The sequence below is a fragment of the Osmia lignaria genome, unplaced genomic scaffold, assembly GCF_051020975.1.
Source record: "Osmia lignaria lignaria isolate PbOS001 unplaced genomic scaffold, iyOsmLign1 scaffold0016, whole genome shotgun sequence".
NCBI classification, from domain to species: Eukaryota; Metazoa; Arthropoda; class Insecta; order Hymenoptera; family Megachilidae; genus Osmia; species Osmia lignaria.
In genome coordinates this window covers 2,108,011-2,135,758 of record NW_027478168.1, presented here as the reverse complement: position 1 = coordinate 2,135,758, position 27,748 = coordinate 2,108,011, and positions in this window count along the sequence as shown.

Sequence of the window (27,748 nt, the reverse complement as noted above, 5' to 3'; positions counted from 1 at the left end):
AGAGACCGTTTTTGTAGAGAATTATGTTTCCTACTTTTTATGTTCTATGATATTTTTTGATCAGACGCGTAGTTCTCGAGATATATCAAGATATTTAAAAGTTCCGAAGCCGCACCAACATAATAGAGATACAGAAACACCGTGGCCCCTTTCTTTGAGATAACTCTGCACTATTGCGAGCTGCAAATGCCACTTCCAGCTTAGCTGTGCAGAAGAAGAACAACAAGAAGAAGAAATATCTCGAAATATGTCCGTCAGGCCCCTTCCCTTGAGATAAATCTGCAAATATCTCGGAAACGAAGAGAGCTATGGCAAAATGTTAAGAGACCTTTTTTGTAGAGAAGTAAGTTTCCTACTTTTCATGTTCTATGATATTTTTTGATCAGATGCGTAGTTCTCGAGATATATCAAGATATTTAAAAGTTCCGAAGCCGCACCAACATAATAGAGATACAGAAACACCGTGGCCCCTTTCTTTGAGATAACTCTGCACTATTGCGAGCTGCAAATGCCACTTCCAGCTTAGCTGTGCAGAGGAAGAACAACAAGAAGAAGAAATATCTCGAAATATGTCCGTCAGGCCAGTTCCTTTGAGCTGAATCTGCAAATAGCTCGGAAACGAAGCGAGCTATGGCAAAATGTTAAGAGACGTTTTTTGTAGAGAATTATGTTTCCTACAATTTATGTTCTATGATATTTTTTGATCAGAAGCGTAGTTTTCGAGATATATCGAGATATTTAAAAGTTCCGAAGACGCACCAACATAATAGAGATACAGAAACACCGTGGCCCCTTTCTTTGAGATAACTGTGCACCAGTGCGAGCCGCAAATGCCACTTCCAGCTTAGCTGTGCAGAAGAAGAACAACAAGAAGAAGAAATATCTCGAAATATGTCCGTCAGGCCCCTTCCCTTGAGATATATCTGCAAATATCTCGGAAACGAAGCGAGCTATGGCAAAATGTTAAGAGACCGTTTTTGTAGAGAATTATGTTTCCTACTTTTTATGTTCTATGATATTTTTTGATCAGACGCGTAGTTCTCGAGATATATCAAGATATTTAAAAGTTCCGAAGCCGCACCAACATAATAGAGATACAGAAACACCGTGGCCCCTTTCTTTGAGATAACTCTGCACTATTGCGAGCTGCAAATGCCACTTCCAGCTTAGCTGTGCAGAAGAAGAACAACAAGAAGAAGAAATATCTCGAAATATGTCCGTCAGGCCCCTTCCCTTGAGATAAATCTGCAAATATCTCGGAAACGAAGAGAGCTATGGCAAAATGTTAAGAGACCTTTTTTGTAGAGAAGTAAGTTTCCTACTTTTCATGTTCTATGATATTTTTTGATCAGATGCGTAGTTCTCGAGATATATCAAGATATTTAAAAGTTCCGAAGCCGCACCAACATAATAGAGATACAAAAACACCGTGGCCCCTTTCTTTGAGATAACTCTGCACTATTGCGAGCTGTAAATGCCACTTCCAGCTTAGCTGTGCAGAAGAAAAACAACAAGAAGAAGAAATATCTCGAAATATGTCCGTCAGGCCCCTTCCCTTGAGATATATCTGCAAATATCTCGGAAACGAAGCGAGCTATGGCAAAATGTTAAGAGACCGTTTTTGTAGAGAATTATGTTTCCTACTTTTTATGTTCTATGATATTTTTTGATCAGACGCGTAGTTCTCGAGATATATCAAGATATTTAAAAGTTCCGAAGCCGCACCAACATAATAGAGATACAGAAACACCGTGGCCCCTTTCTTTGAGATAACTCTGCACTATTGCGAGCTGCAAATGCCACTTCCAGCTTAGCTGTGCAGAAGAAGAACAACAAGAAGAAGAAATATCTCGAAATATGTCCGTCAGGCCCCTTCCCTTGAGATAAATCTGCAAATATCTCGGAAACGAAGAGAGCTATGGCAAAATGTTAAGAGACCTTTTTTGTAGAGAAGTATGTTTCCTACTTTTCATGTTCTATGATATTTTTTGATCAGATGCGTAGTTCTCGAGATATATCAAGATATTTAAAAGTTCCGAAGCCGCACCAACATAATAGAGATACAAAAACACCGTGGCCCCTTTCTTTGAGATAACTCTGCACTATTGCGAGCTGTAAATGCCACTTCCAGCTTAGCTGTGCAGAAGAAAAACAACAAGAAGAAGAAATATCTCGAAATATGTCCGTCAGGCCCCTTCCCTTGAGATATATCTGCAAATATCTCGGAAACGAAGCGAGCTATGGCAAAATGTTAAGAGACCGTTTTTGTAGAGAATTATGTTTCCTACTTTTTATGTTCTATGATATTTTTTGATCAGACGCGTAGTTCTCGAGATATATCAAGATATTTAAAAGTTCCGAAGCCGCACCAACATAATAGAGATACAGAAACACCGTGGCCCCTTTCTTTGAGATAACTCTGCACTATTGCGAGCTGCAAATGCCACTTCCAGCTTAGCTGTGCAGAAGAAGAACAACAAGAAGAAGAAATATCTCGAAATATGTCCGTCAGGCCCCTTCCCTTGAGATAAATCTGCAAATATCTCGGAAACGAAGAGAGCTATGGCAAAATGTTAAGAGACCTTTTTTGTAGAGAAGTAAGTTTCCTACTTTTCATGTTCTATGATATTTTTTGATCAGATGCGTAGTTCTCGAGATATATCAAGATATTTAAAAGTTCCGAAGCCGCACCAACATAATAGAGATACAGAAACACCGTGGCCCCTTTCTTTGAGATAACTCTGCACTATTGCGAGCTGTAAATGCCACTTCCAGCTTAGCTGTGCAGAAGAAGAACAACAAGAAGAAGAAATATCTCGAAATATGTCCGTCAGGCCCCTTCCCTTGAGATATATCTGCAAATATCTCGGAAACGAAGCGAGCTATGGCAAAATGTTAAGAGACCTTTTTTGTAGAGAATTATGTTTCCTACAATTTATGTTCTATGATATTTTTTGATCAGAAGCGTAGTTTTCGAGATATATCGAGATATTTAAAAGTTCCGAAGCCGCACCAACATAATAGAGATACAGAAACACCGTGGCCCCTTTCTTTGAGATAACTCTGCACTAGTGCGAGCCGCAAATCCCACTTCCAGCTTAGCTGTGCAGAAGAAGAACAACAAGAAGAAGAAATATCTCGAAATATGTCCGTCAGGCCCCTTCCCTTGAGATAAATCTGCAAATATCTCGGAAACGAAGCGAGCTATGGCAAAATGTTAAGAGACCTTTTTTGTAGCGAATTAAGTTTCCTACTTTTTATGTTCTATGATATTTTTTGATCAGATGCGTAGTTCTCGAGATATATCAAGATATTTAAAAGTTCCGAAGCCGCACCAACATAATAGGGATACAGAAACACCGTGGCCCCTTTCTTTGAGATAACTCTGCACTAGTGCGAGCCGCAAATGCCACTTCCAGCTTAGCTGTGCAGAAGAAGAACAACAAGAAGAAGAAATATCTCGAAATATGTCCGTCAGGCCCCTTCCCTTGAGATAAATCTGCAAATATCTCGGAAACGAAGCGAGCTATGGCAAAATGTTAAGAGACCTTTTTGTAGAGAATTATGTTTCCTACAATTTATGTTCTATGATATTTTTTGATCAGAAGCGTAGTTTTCGAGATATATCGAGATATTTAAAAGTTCCGAAGACGCACCAACATAATAGAGATACAGAAACACCGTGGCCCCTTTCTTTGAGATAACTGTGCACCAGTGCGAGCCGCAAATGCCACTTCCAGCTTAGCTGTGCAGAAGAAGAACAACAAGAAGAAGAAATATCTCGAAATATGTCCGTCAGGCCCCTTCCCTTGAGATATATCTGCAAATATCTCGGAAACGAAGCGAGCTATGGCAAAATGTTAAGAGACCGTTTTTGTAGAGAATTATGTTTCCTACTTTTTATGTTCTATGATATTTTTTGATCAGAAGCGTAGTTTTCGAGATATATCGAGATATTTAAAAGTTCCGAAGCCGCACCAACATAATAAAGATACAGAAACACCGTGGCCCCTTTCTTTGAGATAACTGTGCACCAGTGCTAGCCGCAAATGCCACTTCCAGCTTAGCTGTGCAGAAGAAGAACAACAAGAAGAAGAAATATCTCGAAATATGTCCGTCAGGCCCCTTCCCTTGAGATATATCTGCAAATATCTCGGAAACGAAGCGAGCTATGGCAAAATGTTAAGAGACCGTTTTTGTAGAGAATTATGTTTCCTACTTTTTATGTTCTATGATATTTTTTGATCAGACGCGTAGTTCTCGAGATATATCAAGATATTTAAAAGTTCCGAAGCCGCACCAACATAATAGAGATACAGAAACACCGTGGCCCCTTTCTTTGAGATAACTCTGCACTATTGCGAGCTGTAAATGCCACTTCCAGCTTAGCTGTGCAGAAGAAGAACAACAAGAAGAAGAAATATCTCGAAATATGTCCGTCAGGCCCCTTCCCTTGAGATATATCTGCAAATATCTCGGAAACGAAGTGAGCTATGGCAAAATGTTAAGAGACCGTTATTGTAGAGAATTAAGTATCCTACTTTTTATGTTCTATGATATTTTTTGATCAGATGCGTAGTTCTCGAGATATATCAAGATATTTAAAAGTTCCGAAGCCGCACCAACATAATAGAGATACAGAAACACCGTGGCCCCTTTCTTTGGGATAACTCTGCACTATTGCGAGCTGGAAATGCCGCTTCGAGCTTAGCTGTGCAGAAGAAGAACAACAAGAAGAAGAAATATCTCGAAATATGTCCGTCAGACCCCTTCCCTTGAGATGAATCTGCAAATATCTCGGAAACGAAGCGAGCTATGGCAAAATGTTAAGAGACCTTTTTTGTAGAGAATAATGTTTCCTACAATTTACGTTCTATGATATTTTTTGATCAGAAGCGTAGTTTTCGAGATATATCGAGATATTTAAAAGTTCCGAAGCCGCACCAACATAATAGAGATACAGAAACACCGTGGCCCCTTTCTTTGAGATAACTCTGCACTATTGCGACCTGCAAATGCCACTTCCAGCTCAGCTGTGCAGAAGAAGAACAACAAGAAGAAGAAATATCTCGAAATACGTCCGTCAGGCCCCTTCCCTTGAGATAAATCTGCAAATATCTCGGAAACGAAGCGAGCTATGGCAAAATGTTAAGAGACCTTTTTTGTAGAGAATTAAGTTTCCTACTTTTTATGTTCTATGATATTTTTTGATCAGATGCGTAGTTCTCGAGATATATCAAGATATTTAAAAGTTCCGAAGCCGCACCAACATAATAGGGATACAGAAACACCGTGGCCCCTTTCTTTGAGATAACTCTGCACTAGTGCGAGCCGCAAATGCCACTTCCAGCTTAGCTGTGCAGAAGAAGAACAACAAGAAGAAGAAATATCTCGAAATATGTGCGTCAGGCCCCTTCCCTTGAGATATATCTGCAAATATCTCGGAAACGAAGCGAGCTATGGCAAAATGTTAAGAGACCTTTTTTGTAGAGAATTATGTTTCCTACAATTTATGTTCTATGATATTTTTTGATCAGAAGCGTAGTTATCGAGATATATCGAGATATTTAAAAGTTCCGAAGACGCACCAACATAATAGAGATACAGAAACACCGTGGCCCCTTTCTTTGAGATAACTATGCACCAGTGCGAGCCGCAAATGCCACTTCCAGCTTAGCTGTGCAGAAGAAGAACAACAAGAAGAAGAAATATCTCGAAATATGTCCGTCAGGCCCCTTCCCTTGAGATATATCTGCAAATATCTCGGAAACGAAGTGAGCTATGGCAAAATGTTAAGAGACCGTTTTTGTAGAGAATTATGTTTCCTACTTTTTATGTTCTATGATATTTTTTGATCAGACGCGTAGTTCTCGAGATATATCAAGATATTTAAAAGTTCCGAAGCCGCACCAACATAATAGAGATACAGAAACACCGTGGCCCCTTTCTTTGAGCCAACTCTGCACTATTGCGAGCTGTAAATGCCACTTCCAGCTTAGCTGTGCAGAAGAAGAACAACAAGAAGAAGAAATATCTCGAAATATGTCCGTCAGGCCCCTTCCCTTGAGATATATCTGCAAATATCTCGGAAACGAAGTGAGCTATGGCAAAATGTTAAGAGACCTTTTTTGTAGAGAATTATGTTTCCTACAATTTATGTTCTATGACATTTTTTGATCAGAAGCGTAGTTTTCGAGATATATCGAGATATTTAAAAGTTCCGAAGCCGCACCAACATAATAGAGATACAGAAACACCGTGGCCCCTTTCGTTGAGATAACTCTGCACTAGTGCGAGCCGCAAATCCCACTTCCAGCTTAGCTGTGCAGAAGAAGAACAACAAGAAGAAGAAATATCTCGAAATATGTCCGTCAGGCCCCTTCCCTTGAGATAAATCTGCAAATATCTCGGAAACGAAGCGAGCTATGGCAAAATGTTAAGAGACCTTTTTTGTAGAGAATTAAGTTTCCTACTTTTTATGTTCTATGATATTTTTTGATCAGATGCGTAGTTCTCGAGATATATCAAGATATTTAAAAGTTCCGAAGCCGCACCAACATAATAGGGATACAGAAACACCGTGGCCCCTTTCTTTGAGATAACTCTGCACTAGTGCGAGCTGCAAATGCCACTTCCAGCTTAGCTGTGCAGAAGAAGAACAACAAGAAGAAGAAATATCTCGAAATATGTCCGTCAGGCCCCTTCCCTTGAGATAAATCTGCAAATATCTCGGAAACGAAGCGAGCTATGGCAAAATGTTAAGAGACCTTTTTTGTAGAGAATTATGTTTCCTACAATTTATGTTCTATGATATTTTTTGATCAGGAGCGTAGTTTTCGAGATATATCGAGATATTAAAAAGTTCCGAAGCCGCACCAACATAATAGAGATACAGAAACACCGTGGCCCATTTCGGTGAGATAACTCTGCACTAGTGCGAGCTGCAAATGCCACTTCCAGCTTAGCTGTGCAGAAGAAGAACAACAAGAAGAAGAAATATCTCGAAATATGTCCGTCAGGCCCCTTCCCTTGAGATAAATCTGCAAATATCTCGGAAACGAAGCGAGCTATGGCAAAATGTTAAGCGACCTTTTTTGTAGAGAATTAAGTTTCCTACTTTTTATGTTCTATGATATTTTTTGATCAGATGCGTAGTTCTCGAGATATATCAAGATATTTAAAAGTTCCGAAGCCGCACCAACATAATAGAGATACAGAAACACCGTGGCCCCTTTCTTTGAGATAACTCTGCACTATTGCGAGCTGCAAATGCCACTTCCAGCTTAGCTGTGCAGAGGAAGAACAACAAGAAGAAGAAATATCTCGAAATATGTCCGTCAGGCCCCTTCCCTTGAGATAAATCTGCAAATATCTCGGAAACGAAGCGAGCTATGGCAAAATGTTAAGAGACCTTTTTGTAGAGAATTAAGTTTCCTACTTTTTATGTTCTATGATATTTTTTGATCAGATGCGTAGTTCTCGAGATATATCAAGATATTTAAAAGTTCCGAAGCCGCACCAACATAATAGGGATACAGAAACACCGTGGCCCCTTTCTTTGAGATAACTCTGCACTAGTGCGAGCCGCAAATGCCACTTCCAGCTTAGCTGTGCAGAAGAAGAACAACAAGAAGAAGAAATATCTCGAAATATGTCCGTCAGGCCCCTTCCCTTGAGATAAATCTGCAAATATCTCGGAAACCAAGCGAGCTATGGCAAAATGTTAAGAGACCTTTTTTGTAGAGAATTAAGTTTCCTACTTTTTATGTTCTATGATATTTTTTAATCAGATGCGTAGTTCTCGAGATATATCAAGATATTTAAAAGTTCCGAAGCCGCACCAACATAATAGAGATACAGAAACACCGTGGCCCATTTCGGTGAGATAACTCTGCACTATTGCGAGCTGCAAATGCCACTTCCAGCTTAGCTGTGCAGAAGAAGAACAACAAGAAGAAGAAATATCTCGAAATATGTCCGTCAGGCCCCTTCCCTTGAGATAAATCTGCAAATATCTCGGAAACGAAGAGAGCTATGGCAAAATGTTAAGAGACCTTTTTTGTAGAGAAGTAAGTTTCCTACTTTTCATGTTCTATGATATTTTTTGATCAGATGCGTAGTTCTCTAGATATATCAAGATATTTAAAAGTTCCGAAGCCGCACCAACATAATAGAGATACAGAAACACCGTGGCCCCTTTCTTTGAGATAACTCTGCACTATTGCGAGCTGTAAATGCCACTTCCAGCTTAGCTGTGCAGAAGAAGAACAACAAGAAGAAGAAATATCTCGAAATATGTCCGTCAGGCCCCTTCCCTTGAGATAAATCTGCAAATATCTCGGAAACGAAGCGAGCTATGGCAAAATGTTAAGAGACCTTTTTTGTAGAGAATTATGTTTCCTACAATTTATGTTCTATGATATTTTTTGATCAGAAGCGTAGTTTTCGAGATATATCGAGATATTTAAAAGTTCCGAAGCCGCACCAACATAATAGAGATACAGAAACACCGTGGCCCATTTCGGTGAGATAACTCTGCACTAGTGCGAGCTGCAAATGCCACTTCCAGCTTAGCTGTGCAGAAGAAGAACAACAAGAAGAAGAAATATCTCGAAATATGTCCGTCAGGCCCCTTCCCTTGAGATAAATCTGCAAATATCTCGGAAACGAAGCGAGCTATGGCAAAATGTTAAGAGACCTTTTTTGTAGAGAATTATGTTTCCTACAATTTATGTTCTATGATATTTTTTGATCAGGAGCGTAGTTTTCGAGATATATCGAGATATTTAAAAGTTCCGAAGCCGCACCAACATAATAGAGATACAGAAACACCGTGGCCCATTTCGGTGAGATAACTCTGCACTAGTGCGAGCTGCAAATGCCACTTCCAGCTTAGCTGTGCAGAAGAAGAACAACAAGAAGAAGAAATATCTCGAAATATGTCCGTCAGGCCCCTTCCCTTGAGATAAATCTGCAAATATCTCGGAAACGAAGCGAGCTATGGCAAAATGTTAAGCGACCTTTTTTGTAGAGAATTAAGTTTCCTACTTTTTATGTTCTATGATATTTTTTGATCAGATGCGTAGTTCTCGAGATATATCAAGATATTTAAAAGTTCCGAAGCCGCACCAACATAATAGAGATACAGAAACACCGTGGCCCCTTTCTTTGAGATAACTCTGCACTATTGCGAGCTGCAAATGCCACTTCCAGCTTAGCTGTGCAGAAGAAGAACAACAAGAAGAAGAAATATCTCGAAATATGTCCGTCAGGCCCCTTCCCTTGAGATAAATCTGCAAATATCTCGGAAACGAAGCGAGCTATGGCAAAATGTTAAGCGACCTTTTTTGTAGAGAATTAAGTTTCCTACTTTTTATGTTCTATGATATTTTTTGATCAGATGCGTAGTTCTCGAGATATATCAAGATATTTAAAAGTTCCGAAGCCGCACCAACATAATAGAGATACAGAAACACCGTGGCCCCTTTCTTTGAGATAACTCTGCACTATTGCGAGCTGCAAATGCCACTTCCAGCTTAGCTGTGCAGAGGAAGAACAACAAGAAGAAGAAATATCTCGAAATATGTCCGTCAGGCCCCTTCCCTTGAGATAAATCTGCAAATATCTCGGAAACGAAGCGAGCTATCGCAAAATATTAAGAGACCTTTTTTGTAGAGAATTATGTTTCCTACAATTTATGTTCTATGATATTTTTTGATCAGAAGCGTAGTTTTCGAGATATATCGAGATATTTAAAAGTTCCGAAGCCGCACCAACATAATAGAGATACAGAAACACCGTGGCCCATTTCGGTGAGATAACTCTGCACTAGTGCGAGCTGCAAATGCCACTTCCAGCTTAGCTGTGCAGAAGAAGAACAACAAGAAGAAGAAATATCTCGAAATATGTCCGTCAGGCCCCTTCCCTTGAGATAAATCTGCAAATATCTCGGAAACGAAGCGAGCTATGGCAAAATGTTAAGAGACCTTTTTTGTAGAGAATTATGTTTCCTACAATTTATGTTCTATGATATTTTTTGATCAGGAGCGTAGTTTTCGAGATATATCGAGATATTTAAAAGTTCCGAAGCCGCACCAACATAATAGAGATACAGAAACACCGTGGCCCATTTCGGTGAGATAACTCTGCACTAGTGCGAGCTGCAAATGCCACTTCCAGCTTAGCTGTGCAGAAGAAGAACAACAAGAAGAAGAAATATCTCGAAATATGTCCGTCAGGCCCCTTCCCTTGAGATAAATCTGCAAATATCTCGGAAACGAAGCGAGCTATGGCAAAATGTTAAGCGACCTTTTTTGTAGAGAATTAAGTTTCCTACTTTTTATGTTCTATGATATTTTTTGATGAGATGCGTAGTTCTCGAGATATATCAAGATATTTAAAAGTTCCGAAGCCGCACCAACATAATAGAGATACAGAAACACCGTGGCCCCTTTCTTTGAGATAACTCTGCACTAGTGCGAGCTGCAAATGCCACTTCCAGCTTAGCTGTGCAGAAGAAGAACAACAAGAAGAAGAAATATCTCGAAATATGTCCGTCAGGCCCCTTCCCTTGAGATAAATCTGCAAATATCTCGGAAACGAAGCGAGCTATGGCAAAATGTTAAGAGACCTTTTTTGTAGAGAATTATGTTTCCTACAATTTATGTTCTATGATATTTTTTGATCAGAAGCGTAGTTTTCGAGATATATCGAGATATTTAAAAGTTCCGAAGCCGCACCAACATAATAGAGATACAGAAACACCGTGGCCCATTTCGGTGAGATAACTCTGCACTAGTGCGAGCTGCAAATGCCACTTCCAGCTTAGCTGTGCAGAAGAAGAACAACAAGAAGAAGAAATATCTCGAAATATGTCCGTCAGGCCCCTTCCCTTGAGATAAATCTGCAAATATCTCGGAAACGAAGCGAGCTATGGCAAAATGTTAAGAGACCTTTTTTGTAGAGAATTATGTTTCCTACAATTTATGTTCTATGATATTTTTTGATCAGGAGCGTAGTTTTCGAGATATATCGAGATATTTAAAAGTTCCGAAGCCGCACCAACATAATAGAGATACAGAAACACCGTGGCCCATTTCGGTGAGATAACTCTGCACTAGTGCGAGCTGCAAATGCCACTTCCAGCTTAGCTGTGCAGAAGAAGAACAACAAGAAGAAGAAATATCTCGAAATATGTCCGTCAGGCCCCTTCCCTTGAGATAAATCTGCAAATATCTCGGAAACGAAGCGAGCTATGGCAAAATGTTAAGCGACCTTTTTTGTAGAGAATTAAGTTTCCTACTTTTTATGTTCTATGATATTTTTTGATCAGATGCGTAGTTCTCGAGATATATCAAGATATTTAAAAGTTCCGAAGCCGCACCAACATAATAGAGATACAGAAACACCGTGGCCCCTTTCTTTGAGATAACTCTGCACTATTGCGAGCTGCAAATGCCACTTCCAGCTTAGCTGTGCAGAAGAAGAACAACAAGAAGAAGAAATATCTCGAAATATGTCCGTCAGGCCCCTTCCCTTGAGATAAATCTGCAAATATCTCGGAAACGAAGCGAGCTATGGCAAAATGTTAAGCGACCTTTTTTGTAGAGAATTAAGTTTCCTACTTTTTATGTTCTATGATATTTTTTGATCAGATGCGTAGTTCTCGAGATATATCAAGATATTTAAAAGTTCCGAAGCCGCACCAACATAATAGAGATACAGAAACACCGTGGCCCCTTTCTTTGAGATAACTCTGCACTATTGCGAGCTGCAAATGCCACTTCCAGCTTAGCTGTGCAGAGGAAGAACAACAAGAAGAAGAAATATCTCGAAATATGTCCGTCAGGCCCCTTCCCTTGAGATAAATCTGCAAATATCTCGGAAACGAAGCGAGCTATCGCAAAATATTAAGAGACCTTTTTTGTAGAGAATTATGTTTCCTACAATTTATGTTCTATGATATTTTTTGATCAGAAGCGTAGTTTTCGAGATATATCGAGATATTTAAAAGTTCCGAAGCCGCACCAACATAATAGAGATACAGAAACACCGTGGCCCCTTTCTTTGAGATAACTCTGCACTAGTGCGAGCTGCAAATGCCACTTCCAGCTTAGCTGTGCAGAAGAAGAACAACAAGAAGAAGAAATATCTCGAAATATGTCCGTCAGGCCCCTTCCCTTGAGATAAATCTGCAAATATCTCGGAAACGAAGCGAGCTATGGCAAAATGTTAAGCGACCTTTTTTGTAGAGAATTAAGTTTCCTACTTTTTATGTTCTATGATATTTTTTGATGAGATGCGTAGTTCTCGAGATATATCAAGATATTTAAAAGTTCCGAAGCCGCACCAACATAATAGAGATACAGAAACACCGTGGCCCCTTTCGTTGAGATAACTCTGCACTATTGCGAGCTGTAAATGCCACTTCCAGCTTAGCTGTGCAGAAGAAGAACAACAAGAAGAAGAAATATCTCGAAATATGTCCGTCAGGCCCCTTCCCTTGAGATATATCTGCAAATATCTCGGAAACGAAGCGAGCTATGGCAAAATGTTAAGAGACCTTTTTTGTAGAGAATTAAGTTTCCTACTTTTTATGTTCTATGATATTTTTTGATCAGATGCGTAGTTCTCGAGATATATCAAGATATTTAAAAGTTCCGAAGCCGCACCAACATAATAGGGATACAGAAACACCGTGGCCCCTTTCTTTGAGATAACTCTGTACTAGTGCGAGCCGCAAATGCCACTTCCAGCTTAGCTGTGCAGAAGAAGAACAACAAGAAGAAGAAATATCTCGAAATATGTCCGTCAGGCCCCTTCCCTTGAGATAAATCTGCAAATATCTCGGAAACGAAGCGAGCTATGGCAAAATGTTAAGCGACCTTTTTTGTAGAGAATTAAGTTTCCTACTTTTTATGTTCTATGATATTTTTTGATGAGATGCGTAGTTCTCGAGATATATCAAGATATTTAAAAGTTCCGAAGCCGCACCAACATAATAGAGATACAGAAACACCGTGGCCCCTTTCGTTGAGATAACTCTGCACTATTGCGAGCTGTAAATGCCACTTCCAGCTTAGCTGTGCAGAAGAAGAACAACAAGAAGAAGAAATATCTCGAAATATGTCCGTCAGGCCCCTTCCCTTGAGATATATCTGCAAATATCTCGGAAACGAAGCGAGCTATGGCAAAATGTTAAGAGACCTTTTTTGTAGAGAATTAAGTTTCCTACTTTTTATGTTCTATGATATTTTTTGATCAGATGCGTAGTTCTCGAGATATATCAAGATATTTAAAAGTTCCGAAGCCGCACCAACATAATAGGGATACAGAAACACCGTGGCCCCTTTCTTTGAGATAACTCTGTACTAGTGCGAGCCGCAAATGCCACTTCCAGCTTAGCTGTGCAGAAGAAGAACAACAAGAAGAAGAAATATCTCGAAATATGTCCGTCAGGCCCCTTCCCTTGAGATAAATCTGCAAATATCTCGGAAACGAAGCGAGCTATCGCAAAATATTAAGAGACCTTTTTTGTAGAGAATTATGTTTCCTACAATTTATGTTCTATGATATTTTTTGATCAGAAGCGTAGTTTTCGAGATATATCGAGATATTTAAAAGTTCCGAAGCCGCACCAACATAATACAGATACAGAAACACCGTGGCCCCTTTCTTTGAGATAACTCTGCACTAGTGCGAGCTGCAAATGCCACTTCCAGCTTAGCTGTGCAGAAGAAGAACAACAAGAAGAAGAAATATCTCGAAATATGTCCGTCAGGCCCCTTCCCTTGAGATAAATCTGCAAATATCTCGGAAACGAAGCGAGCTATGGCAAAATGTTAAGAGACCTTTTTTGTAGAGAATTATGTTTCCTACAATTTATGTTCTATGATATTTTTTGATCAGAAGCGTAGTTTTCGAGATATATCGAGATATTTAAAAGTTCCGAAGCCGCACCAACATAATAGAGATACAGAAACACCGTGGCCCATTTCGGTGAGATAACTCTGCACTAGTGCGAGCTGCAAATGCCACTTCCAGCTTAGCTGTGCAGAAGAAGAACAACAAGAAGAAGAAATATCTCGAAATATGTCCGTCAGGCCCCTTCCCTTGAGATAAATCTGCAAATATCTCGGAAACGAAGCGAGCTATGGCAAAATGTTAAGAGACCTTTTTTGTAGAGAATTATGTTTCCTACAATTTATGTTCTATGATATTTTTTGATCAGGAGCGTAGTTTTCGAGATATATCGAGATATTTAAAAGTTCCGAAGCCGCACCAACATAATAGAGATACAGAAACACCGTGGCCCATTTCGGTGAGATAACTCTGCACTAGTGCGAGCTGCAAATGCCACTTCCAGCTTAGCTGTGCAGAAGAAGAACAACAAGAAGAAGAAATATCTCGAAATATGTCCGTCAGGCCCCTTCCCTTGAGATAAATCTGCAAATATCTCGGAAACGAAGCGAGCTATGGCAAAATGTTAAGCGACCTTTTTTGTAGAGAATTAAGTTTCCTACTTTTTATGTTCTATGATATTTTTTGATGAGATGCGTAGTTCTCGAGATATATCAAGATATTTAAAAGTTCCGAAGCCGCACCAACATAATAGAGATACAGAAACACCGTGGCCCCTTTCGTTGAGATAACTCTGCACTATTGCGAGCTGTAAATGCCACTTCCAGCTTAGCTGTGCAGAAGAAGAACAACAAGAAGAAGAAATATCTCGAAATATGTCCGTCAGGCCCCTTCCCTTGAGATATATCTGCAAATATCTCGGAAACGAAGCGAGCTATGGCAAAATGTTAAGAGACCTTTTTTGTAGAGAATTATGTTTCCTACAATTTATGTTCTATGATATTTTTTGATCAGAAGCGTAGTTTTCGAGATATATCGAGATATTTAAAAGTTCCGAAGCCGCACCAACATAATAGAGATACAGAAACACCGTGGCCCCTTTCTTTGAGATAACTCTGCACTAGTGAGAGCCGCAAATGCCACTTCCAGCTTAGCTGTGCAGAAGACGAACAACAAGAAGAAGAAATATCTCGAAATATGTCCGTCAGGCCCCTTCCCTTGAGATAAATATGCAAATATCTCGGAAACGAAGCGAGCTATGGCAAAATGTTAAGAGACCTTTTTTGTAGAGAATTTAGTTTCCTACTTTTTATGTTCTATGATATTTCTTGATCAGATGCGTAGTTCTCGAGATATATCAAGATATTTAAAAGTTCCGAAGCCGCACCAACATAATAGAGATACAGAAACACCGTGGCCCCTTTCATTGAGATAACTCTGCACTATTGCGAGCTGGAAATGCCACTTCCAGCTTAGCTGTGCAGAAGAAGAACAACAAGAAGAAGAAATATCTCGAAATATGTCCGTCAGGCCCCTTCCCTTGAGATAAATCTGCAAATATCTCGGAAACGAAGCGAGCTATCGCAAAATATTAAGAGACCTTTTTTGTAGAGAATTATGTTTCCTACAATTTATGTTCTATGATATTTTTTGATCAGAAGCGTAGTTTTCGAGATATATCGAGATATTTAAAAGTTCCGAAGCCGCACCAACATAATAGAGATACAGAAACACCGTGGCCCCTTTCTTTGAGATAACTCTGCACTAGTGCGAGCTGCAAATGCCACTTCCAGCTTAGCTGTGCAGAAGAAGAACAACAAGAAGAAGAAATATCTCGAAATATGTCCGTCAGGCCCCTTCCCTTGAGATAAATCTGCAAATATCTCGGAAACGAAGCGAGCTATGGCAAAATGTTAAGAGACCTTTTTTGTAGAGAATTATGTTTCCTACAATTTATGTTCTATGATATTTTTTGATCAGAAGCGTAGTTTTCGAGATATATCGAGATATTTAAAAGTTCCGAAGCCGCACCAACATAATAGAGATACAGAAACACCGTGGCCCATTTCGGTGAGATAACTCTGCACTAGTGCGAGCTGCAAATGCCACTTCCAGCTTAGCTGTGCAGAAGAAGAACAACAAGAAGAAGAAATATCTCGAAATATGTCCGTCAGGCCCCTTCCCTTGAGATAAATCTGCAAATATCTCGGAAACGAAGCGAGCTATGGCAAAATGTTAAGAGACCTTTTTTGTAGAGAATTATGTTTCCTACAATTTATGTTCTATGATATTTTTTGATCAGGAGCGTAGTTTTCGAGATATATCGAGATATTTAAAAGTTCCGAAGCCGCACCAACATAATAGAGATACAGAAACACCGTGGCCCATTTCGGTGAGATAACTCTGCACTAGTGCGAGCTGCAAATGCCACTTCCAGCTTAGCTGTGCAGAAGAAGAACAACAAGAAGAAGAAATATCTCGAAATATGTCCGTCAGGCCCCTTCCATTGAGATAAATCTGCAAATATCTCGGAAACGAAGCGAGCTATGGCAAAATGTTAAGCGACCTTTTTTGTAGAGAATTAAGTTTCCTACTTTTTATGTTCTATGATATTTTTTGATGAGATGCGTAGTTCTCGAGATATATCAAGATATTTAAAAGTTCCGAAGCCGCACCAACATAATAGAGATACAGAAACACCGTGGCCCCTTTCTCTGAGATAACTCTGCACTATTGCGAGCTGTAAATGCCACTTCCAGCTTAGCTGTGCAGAAGAAGAACAACAAGAAGAAGAAATATCTCGAAATATGTCCGTCAGGCCCCTTCCCTTGAGATATATCTGCAAATATCTCGGAAACGAAGCGAGCTATGGCAAAATGTTAAGAGACCTTTTTTGTAGAGAATTAAGTTTCCTACTTTTTATGTTCTATGATATTTTTTGATCAGATGCGTAGTTCTCGAGATATATCAAGATATTTAAAAGTTCCGAAGCCGCACCAACATAATAGGGATACAGAAACACCGTGGCCCCTTTCTTTGAGATAACTCTGCACTAGTGCGAGCCGCAAATGCCACTTCCAGCTTAGCTGTGCAGAAGAAGAACAACAAGAAGAAGAAATATCTCGAAATATGTCCGTCAGGCCCCTTCCCTTGAGATAAATCTGCAAATATCTCGGAAACGAAGCGAGCTATGGCAAAATGTTAAGCGACCTTTTTTGTAGAGAATTAAGTTTCCTACTTTTTATGTTCTATGATATTTTTTGATGAGATGCGTAGTTCTCGAGATATATCAAGATATTTAAAAGTTCCGAAGCCGCACCAACATAATAGAGATACAGAAACACCGTGGCCCCTTTCGTTGAGATAACTCTGCACTATTGCGAGCTGTAAATGCCACTTCCAGCTTAGCTGTGCAGAAGAAGAACAACAAGAAGAAGAAATATCTCGAAATATGTCCGTCAGGCCCCTTCCCTTGAGATAAATCTGCAAATATCTCGGAAACGAAGCGAGCTATGGCAAAATGTTAAGCGACCTTTTTTGTAGAGAATTAAGTTTCCTACTTTTTATGTTCTATGATATTTTTTGATGAGATGCGTAGTTCTCGAGATATATCAAGATATTTAAAAGTTCCGAAGCCGCACCAACATAATAGAGATACAGAAACACCGTGGCCCCTTTCGTTGAGATAACTCTGCACTATTGCGAGCTGTAAATGCCACTTCCAGCTTAGCTGTGCAGAAGAAGAACAACAAGAAGAAGAAATATCTCGAAATATGTCCGTCAGGCCCCTTCCCTTGAGATATATCTGCAAATATCTCGGAAACGAAGCGAGCTATGGCAAAATGTTAAGAGACCTTTTTTGTAGAGAATTAAGTTTCCTACTTTTTATGTTCTATGATATTTTTTGATCAGATGCGTAGTTCTCGAGATATATCAAGATATTTAAAAGTTCCGAAGCCGCACCAACATAATAGGGATACAGAAACACCGTGGCCCCTTTCTTTGAGATAACTCTGCACTAGTGCGAGCCGCAAATGCCACTTCCAGCTTAGCTGTGCAGAAGAAGAACAACAAGAAGAAGAAATATCTCGAAATATGTCCGTCAGGCCCCTTCCCTTGAGATAAATCTGCAAATATCTCGGAAACGAAGCGAGCTATCGCAAAATATTAAGAGACCTTTTTTGTAGAGAATTATGTTTCCTACAATTTATGTTCTATGATATTTTTTGATCAGAAGCGTAGTTTTCGAGATATATCGAGATATTTAAAAGTTCCGAAGCCGCACCAACATAATAGAGATACAGAAACACCGTGGCCCCTTTCTTTGAGATAACTCTGCACTAGTGCGAGCTGCAAATGCCACTTCCAGCTTAGCTGTGCAGAAGAAGAACAACAAGAAGAAGAAATATCTCGAAATATGTCCGTCAGGCCCCTTCCCTTGAGATAAATCTGCAAATATCTCGGAAACGAAGCGAGCTATGGCAAAATGTTAAGAGACCTTTTTTGTAGAGAATTATGTTTCCTACAATTTATGTTCTATGATATTTTTTGATCAGAAGCGTAGTTTTCGAGATATATCGAGATATTTAAAAGTTCCGAAGCCGCACCAACATAATAGAGATACAGAAACACCGTGGCCCATTTCGGTGAGATAACTCTGCACTAGTGCGAGCTGCAAATGCCACTTCCAGCTTAGCTGTGCAGAAGAAGAACAACAAGAAGAAGAAATATCTCGAAATATGTCCGTCAGGCCCCTTCCCTTGAGATAAATCTGCAAATATCTCGGAAACGAAGCGAGCTATGGCAAAATGTTAAGAGACCTTTTTTGTAGAGAATTATGTTTCCTACAATTTATGTTCTATGATATTTTTTGATCAGGAGCGTAGTTTTCGAGATATATCGAGATATTTAAAAGTTCCGAAGCCGCACCAACATAATAGAGATACAGAAACACCGTGGCCCATTTCGGTGAGATAACTCTGCACTAGTGCGAGCTGCAAATGCCACTTCCAGCTTAGCTGTGCAGAAGAAGAACAACAAGAAGAAGAAATATCTCGAAATATGTCCGTCAGGCCCCTTCCCTTGAGATAAATCTGCAAATATCTCGGAAACGAAGCGAGCTATGGCAAAATGTTAAGCGACCTTTTTTGTAGAGAATTAAGTTTCCTACTTTTTATGTTCTATGATATTTTTTGATGAGATGCGTAGTTCTCGAGATATATCAAGATATTTAAAAGTTCCGAAGCCGCACCAACATAATAGAGATACAGAAACACCGTGGCCCCTTTCGTTGAGATAACTCTGCACTATTGCGAGCTGTAAATGCCACTTCCAGCTTAGCTGTGCAGAAGAAGAACAACAAGAAGAAGAAATATCTCGAAATATGTCCGTCAGGCCCCTTCCCTTGAGATATATCTGCAAATATCTCGGAAACGAAGCGAGCTATGGCAAAATGTTAAGAGACCTTTTTTGTAGAGAATTAAGTTTCCTACTTTTTATGTTCTATGATATTTTTTGATCAGATGCGTAGTTCTCGAGATATATCAAGATATTTAAAAGTTCCGAAGCCGCACCAACATAATAGGGATACAGAAACACCGTGGCCCCTTTCTTTGAGATAACTCTGCACTAGTGCGAGCCGCAAATGCCACTTCCAGCTTAGCTGTGCAGAAGAAGAACAACAAGAAGAAGAAATATCTCGAAATATGTCCGTCAGGCCCCTTCCCTTGAGATAAATCTGCAAATATCTCGGAAACGAAGCGAGCTATCGCAAAATATTAAGAGACCTTTTTTGTAGAGAATTATGTTTCCTACAATTTATGTTCTATGATATTTTTTGATCAGAAGCGTAGTTTTCGAGATATATCGAGATATTTAAAAGTTCCGAAGCCGCACCAACATAATACAGATACAGAAACACCGTGGCCCCTTTCTTTGAGATAACTCTGCACTAGTGCGAGCTGCAAATGCCACTTCCAGCTTAGCTGTGCAGAAGAAGAACAACAAGAAGAAGAAATATCTCGAAATATGTCCGTCAGGCCCCTTCCCTTGAGATAAATCTGCAAATATCTCGGAAACGAAGCGAGCTATGGCAAAATGTTAAGAGACCTTTTTTGTAGAGAATTATGTTTCCTACAATTTATGTTCTATGATATTTTTTGATCAGAAGCGTAGTTTTCGAGATATATCGAGATATTTAAAAGTTCCGAAGCCGCACCAACATAATAGAGATACAGAAACACCGTGGCCCATTTCGGTGAGATAACTCTGCACTAGTGCGAGCTGCAAATGCCACTTCCAGCTTAGCTGTGCAGAAGAAGAACAACAAGAAGAAGAAATATCTCGAAATATGTCCGTCAGGCCCCTTCCCTTGAGATAAATCTGCAAATATCTCGGAAACGAAGCGAGCTATGGCAAAATGTTAAGAGACCTTTTTTGTAGAGAATTATGTTTCCTACAATTTATGTTCTATGATATTTGTTGATCAGGAGCGTAGTTTTCGAGATATATCGAGATATTTAAAAGTTCCGAAGCCGCACCAACATAATAGAGATACAGAAACACCGTGGCCCATTTCGGTGAGATAACTCTGCACTAGTGCGAGCTGCAAATGCCACTTCCAGCTTAGCTGTGCAGAAGAAGAACAACAAGAAGAAGAAATATCTCGAAATATGTCCGTCAGGCCCCTTCCCTTGAGATAAATCTGCAAATATCTCGGAAACGAAGCGAGCTATGGCAAAATGTTAAGCGACCTTTTTTGTAGAGAATTAAGTTTCCTACTTTTTATGTTCTATGATATTTTTTGATGAGATGCGTAGTTCTCGAGATATATCAAGATATTTAAAAGTTCCGAAGCCGCACCAACATAATAGAGATACAGAAACACCGTGGCCCCTTTCGTTGAGATAACTCTGCACTATTGCGAGCTGTAAATGCCACTTCCAGCTTAGCTGTGCAGAAGAAGAACAACAAGAAGAAGAAATATCTCGAAATATGTCCGTCAGGCCCCTTCCCTTGAGATATATCTGCAAATATCTCGGAAACGAAGCGAGCTATGGCAAAATGTTAAGAGACCTTTTTTGTAGAGAATTATGTTTCCTACAATTTATGTTCTATGATATTTTTTGATCAGAAGCGTAGTTTTCGAGATATATCGAGATATTTAAAAGTTCCGAAGCCGCACCAACATAATAGAGATACAGAAACACCGTGGCCCCTTTCTTTGAGATAACTCTGCACTAGTGAGAGCCGCAAATGCCACTTCCAGCTTAGCTGTGCAGAAGAAGAACAACAAGAAGAAGAAATATCTCGAAATATGTCCGTCAGGCCCCTTCCCTTGAGATAAATATGCAAATATCTCGGAAACGAAGCGAGCTATGGCAAAATGTTAAGAGACCTTTTTTGTAGAGAATTTAGTTTCCTACTTTTTATGTTCTATGATATTTCTTGATCAGATGCGTAGTTCTCGAGATATATCAAGATATTTAAAAGTTCCGAAGCCGCACCAACATAATAGAGATACAGAAACACCGTGGCCCCTTTCATTGAGATAACTCTGCACTATTGCGAGCTGGAAATGCCACTTCCAGCTTAGCTGTGCAGAAGAAGAACAACAAGAAGAAGAAATATCTCGAAATATGTCCGTCAGGCCCCTTCCCTTGAGATAAATCTGCAAATATCTCGGAAACGAAGCGAGCTATCGCAAAATATTAAGAGACCTTTTTTGTAGAGAATTATGTTTCCTACAATTTATGTTCTATGATATTTTTTGATCAGAAGCGTAGTTTTCGAGATATATCGAGATATTTAAAAGTTCCGAAGCCGCACCAACATAATAGAGATACAGAAACACCGTGGCCCCTTTCTTTGAGATAACTCTGCACTAGTGCGAGCTGCAAATGCCACTTCCAGCTTAGCTGTGCAGAAGAAGAACAACAAGAAGAAGAAATATCTCGAAATATGTCCGTCAGGCCCCTTCCCTTGAGATAAATCTGCAAATATCTCGGAAACGAAGCGAGCTATGGCAAAATGTTAAGAGACCTTTTTTGTAGAGAATTATGTTTCCTACAATTTATGTTCTATGATATTTTTTGATCAGAAGCGTAGTTTTCGAGATATATCGAGATATTTAAAAGTTCCGAAGCCGCACCAACATAATAGAGATACAGAAACACCGTGGCCCATTTCGGTGAGATAACTCTGCACTAGTGCGAGCTGCAAATGCCACTTCCAGCTTAGCTGTGCAGAAGAAGAACAACAAGAAGAAGAAATATCTCGAAATATGTCCGTCAGGCCCCTTCCCTTGAGATAAATCTGCAAATATCTCGGAAACGAAGCGAGCTATGGCAAAATGTTAAGAGACCTTTTTTGTAGAGAATTATGTTTCCTACAATTTATGTTCTATGATATTTTTTGATCAGGAGCGTAGTTTTCGAGATATATCGAGATATTTAAAAGTTCCGAAGCCGCACCAACATAATAGAGATACAGAAACACCGTGGCCCATTTCGGTGAGATAACTCTGCACTAGTGCGAGCTGCAAATGCCACTTCCAGCTTAGCTGTGCAGAAGAAGAACAACAAGAAGAAGAAATATCTCGAAATATGTCCGTCAGGCCCCTTCCCTTGAGATAAATCTGCAAATATCTCGGAAACGAAGCGAGCTATGGCAAAATGTTAAGCGACCTTTTTTGTAGAGAATTAAGTTTCCTACTTTTTATGTTCTATGATATTTTTTGATGAGATGCGTAGTTCTCGAGATATATCAAGATATTTAAAAGTTCCGAAGCCGCACCAACATAATAGAGATACAGAAACACCGTGGCCCCTTTCGTTGAGATAACTCTGCACTATTGCGAGCTGTAAATGCCACTTCCAGCTTAGCTGTGCAGAAGAAGAACAACAAGAAGAAGAAATATCTCGAAATATGTCCGTCAGGCCCCTTCCCTTGAGATATATCTGCAAATATCTCGGAAACGAAGCGAGCTATGGCAAAATGTTAAGAGACCTTTTTTGTAGAGAATTAAGTTTCCTACTTTTTATGTTCTATGATATTTTTTGATCAGATGCGTAGTTCTCGAGATATATCAAGATATTTAAAAGTTCCGAAGCCGCACCAACATAATAGGGATACAGAAACACCGTGGCCCCTTTCTTTGAGATAACTCTGCACTAGTGCGAGCCGCAAATGCCACTTCCAGCTTAGCTGTGCAGAAGAAGAACAACAAGAAGAAGAAATATCTCGAAATATGTCCGTCAGGCCCCTTCCCTTGAGATAAATCTGCAAATATCTCGGAAACGAAGCGAGCTATCGCAAAATATTAAGAGACCTTTTTTGTAGAGAATTATGTTTCCTACAATTTATGTTCTATGATATTTTTTGATCAGAAGCGTAGTTTTCGAGATATATCGAGATATTTAAAAGTTCCGAAGCCGCACCAACATAATACAGATACAGAAACACCGTGGCCCCTTTCTTTGAGATAACTCTGCACTAGTGCGAGCTGCAAATGCCACTTCCAGCTTAGCTGTGCAGAAGAAGAACAACAAGAAGAAGAAATATCTCGAAATATGTCCGTCAGGCCCCTTCCCTTGAGATAAATCTGCAAATATCTCGGAAACGAAGCGAGCTATGGCAAAATGTTAAGAGACCTTTTTTGTAGAGAATTATGTTTCCTACAATTTATGTTCTATGATATTTTTTGATCAGAAGCGTAGTTTTCGAGATATATCGAGATATTTAAAAGTTCCGAAGCCGCACCAACATAATAGAGATACAGAAACACCGTGGCCCATTTCGGTGAGATAACTCTGCACTAGTGCGAGCTGCAAATGCCACTTCCAGCTTAGCTGTGCAGAAGAAGAACAACAAGAAGAAGAAATATCTCGAAATATGTCCGTCAGGCCCCTTCCCTTGAGATAAATCTGCAAATATCTCGGAAACGAAGCGAGCTATGGCAAAATGTTAAGAGACCTTTTTTGTAGAGAATTATGTTTCCTACAATTTATGTTCTATGATATTTTTTGATCAGGAGCGTAGTTTTCGAGATATATCGAGATATTTAAAAGTTCCGAAGCCGCACCAACATAATAGAGATACAGAAACACCGTGGCCCATTTCGGTGAGATAACTCTGCACTAGTGCGAGCTGCAAATGCCACTTCCAGCTTAGCTGTGCAGAAGAAGAACAACAAGAAGAAGAAATATCTCGAAATATGTCCGTCAGGCCCCTTCCCTTGAGATAAATCTGCAAATATCTCGGAAACGAAGCGAGCTATGGCAAAATGTTAAGCGACCTTTTTTGTAGAGAATTAAGTTTCCTACTTTTTATGTTCTATGATATTTTTTGATGAGATGCGTAGTTCTCGAGATATATCAAGATATTTAAAAGTTCCGAAGCCGCACCAACATAATAGAGATACAGAAACACCGTGGCCCCTTTCGTTGAGATAACTCTGCACTATTGCGAGCTGTAAATGCCACTTCCAGCTTAGCTGTGCAGAAGAAGAACAACAAGAAGAAGAAATATCTCGAAATATGTCCGTCAGGCCCCTTCCCTTGAGATATATCTGCAAATATCTCGGAAACGAAGCGAGCTATGGCAAAATGTTAAGAGACCTTTTTTGTAGAGAATTATGTTTCCTACAATTTATGTTCTATGATATTTTTTGATCAGAAGCGTAGTTTTCGAGATATATCGAGATATTTAAAAGTTCCGAAGCCGCACCAACATAATAGAGATACAGAAACACCGTGGCCCCTTTCTTTGAGATAACTCTGCACTAGTGAGAGCCGCAAATGCCACTTCCAGCTTAGCTGTGCAGAAGAAGAACAACAAGAAGAAGAAATATCTCGAAATATGTCCGTCAGGCCCCTTCCCTTGAGATAAATATGCAAATATCTCGGAAACGAAGCGAGCTATGGCAAAATGTTAAGAGACCTTTTTTGTAGAGAATTTAGTTTCCTACTTTTTATGTTCTATGATATTTCTTGATCAGATGCGTAGTTCTCGAGATATATCAAGATATTTAAAAGTTCCGAAGCCGCACCAACATAATAGAGATACAGAAACACCGTGGCCCCTTTCATTGAGATAACTCTGCACTATTGCGAGCTGGAAATGCCACTTCCAGCTTAGCTGTGCAGAAGAAGAACAACAAGAAGAAGAAATATCTCGAAATATGTCCGTCAGGCCACTTCCCTTGAGATAAATCTGCAAATATCTCGGAAACGAAGCGAGCTATGGCAAAATGTTAAGAGACCTTTTTTGTAGAGAATTAAGTTTCCTACTTTTTATGTTCGATGATATTTTTTGATCAGATGCGTAGTTCTCGAGATATATCAAGATATTTAAAAGTTCCGAAGCTGCACCAACATAATAGAGGTACAGAAACACCGTGGCCTCTTTCTTTGAGATAACTCTGCACTATTGCGAGCTGCAAATGCCGCTTCGAGCTTAGCTGTGCAGAAGAAGAACAACAAGAAGAAGAAATATCTCGAAATATGTCCGTCAGACCCCTTCCCTTGAGATGAATCTGCAAATATCTCGGAAACGAAGCGAGCTATGGCAAAATGTTAAGAGACCTTTTTTGTAGAGAATAATGTTTCCTACAATTTACGTTCTATGATATTTTTTGATCAGAAGCGTAGTTTTCGAGATATATCGAGATATTTAAAAGTTCCGAAGCCGCACCAACATAATAGAGATACAGAAACACCGTGGCCCCTTTCTTTGAGATAACTCTGCACTATTGCGAGCTGCAAATGCCGCTTCGAGCTTAGCTGTGCAGAAGAAGAACAACAAGAAGAAGAAATATCTCGAAATATGTCCGTCAGACCCCTTCCCTTGAGATGAATCTGCAAATATCTCGGAAACGAAGCGAGCTATGGCAAAATGTTAAGAGACCTTTTTTGTAGACAATAATGTTTCCTACAATTTACGTTCTATCATATTTTTTGATCAGAAGCGTAGTTTTCGAGATATATCGAGATATTTAAAAGTTCCGAAGCCGCACCAACATAATAGAGATACAGAAACACCGTGGCCCCTTTCTTTGAGATAACTCTGCACTATTGCGACCTGCAAATGCCACTTCCAGCTCAGCTGTGCAGAAGAAGAACAACAAGAAGAAGAAATATCTCGAAATATGTCCGTCAGGCCACTTCCCTTGAGATAAATCTGCAAATATCTCGGAAACGAAGCGAGCTATGGCAAAATGTTAAGAGACCTTTTTTGTAGAGAATTAAGTTTCCTACTTTTTATGTTCGATGATATTTTTTGATCAGATGCGTAGTTCTCGAGATATATCAAGATATTTAAAAGTTCCGAAGCTGCACCAACATAATAGAGGTACAGAAACACCGTGGCCTCCTTCTTTGAGATAACTCTGCACTATTGCGAGCTGCAAATGCCGCTTCGAGCTTAGCTGTGCAGAAGAAGAACAACAAGAAGAAGAAATATCTCGAAATATGTCCGTCAGACCCCTTCCCTTGAGATGAATCTGCAAATATCTCGGAAACGAAGCGAGCTATGGCAAAATGTTAAGAGACCTTTTTTGTAGAGAATAATGTTTCCTACAATTTACGTTCTATGATATTTTTTGATCAGAAGCGTAGTTTTCGAGATATATCGAGATATTTAAAAGTTCCGAAGCCGCACCAACATAATAGAGATACAGAAACACCGTGGCCCCTTTCTTTGAGATAACTCTGCTCTATTGCGACCTGCAAATGCCACTTCCAGCTCAGCTGTGCAGAAGAAGAACAAGAAGAAGAAGAAATATCTCGAAATATGTCCGTCAGGCCCCTTCCCTTGAGATAAATCTGCAAATATCTCGGAAACGAAGCGAGCTATGGCAAAATGTTAAGAGACCTTTTTTGTAGAGAATTAAGTTTCCTACTTTTTATGTTCTATGATATTTTTTGATCAGATGCGTAGTTCTCGAGATATATCAAGATATTTAAAAGTTCCGAAACCGCACCAACATAATAGAGATACAGAAACACCGTGGCCCCTTTCTTTGAGATAACTCTGCACTATTGCGAGCTGGAAATGCCACTTCCAGTTTAGCTGTGCAGAAGAAGAACAACAAGAAGAAGAAATATCTCGAAATATGTCCGTTAGGCCCCTTCCCTTGAGATAAATCTGCAAATATCTCGGAAACGAAGCGAGCTATGGCAAAATGTTAAGAGACCTTTTTTGTAGAGAATTAAGTTTCCTACTTTTTATGTTCTATGATATTTTTTGATCAGAAGCGTAGTTTTCGAGATATATCGAGATCTTTAAAAGTTCCGAAGCCGCACCAACATAATAGAGATACAGAAACACCGTGGCCCCTTTCTTTGAGATAACTCTGCACTAGTGCGAGCCGCAAATGCCACTTCCAGCTTAGCTGTGCAGAAGAAGAACAACAAGAAGAAGAAATATCTCGAAATATGTCCGTCAGGCCGCTTCCCTTGAGATATATCTGCAAATATCTCGGAAACGAAGCGAGCTATGGCAAAATGTTAAGAGACCTTTTTTGTAGAGAATTATGCTTCCTACAATTTATGTTCTATGATATTTTTTGATCAGAAGCGTAGTTTTCGAGATATATCGAGATATTTAAAAGTTCCGAAGCCGCACCAACATAATAGAGATACAGAAACACCGTGGCCCCTTTCTTTGAGATAACTCTGCACTAGTGAGAGCCGCAAATGCCACTTCCAGCTTAGCTGTGCAGAGGAAGAACAACAAGAAGAAGAAGTATCTCGAAATATGTCCGTCAGGCCCGTTCCTTTGAGCTGAATCTGCAAATATCTCGGAATCGAAGCGAGCTAGGGCAAAATGTTAAGAGACCTTTTTTGTAGAGAATTAAGTTTCCTACTTTTTATGTTCTGCGATATTTTTT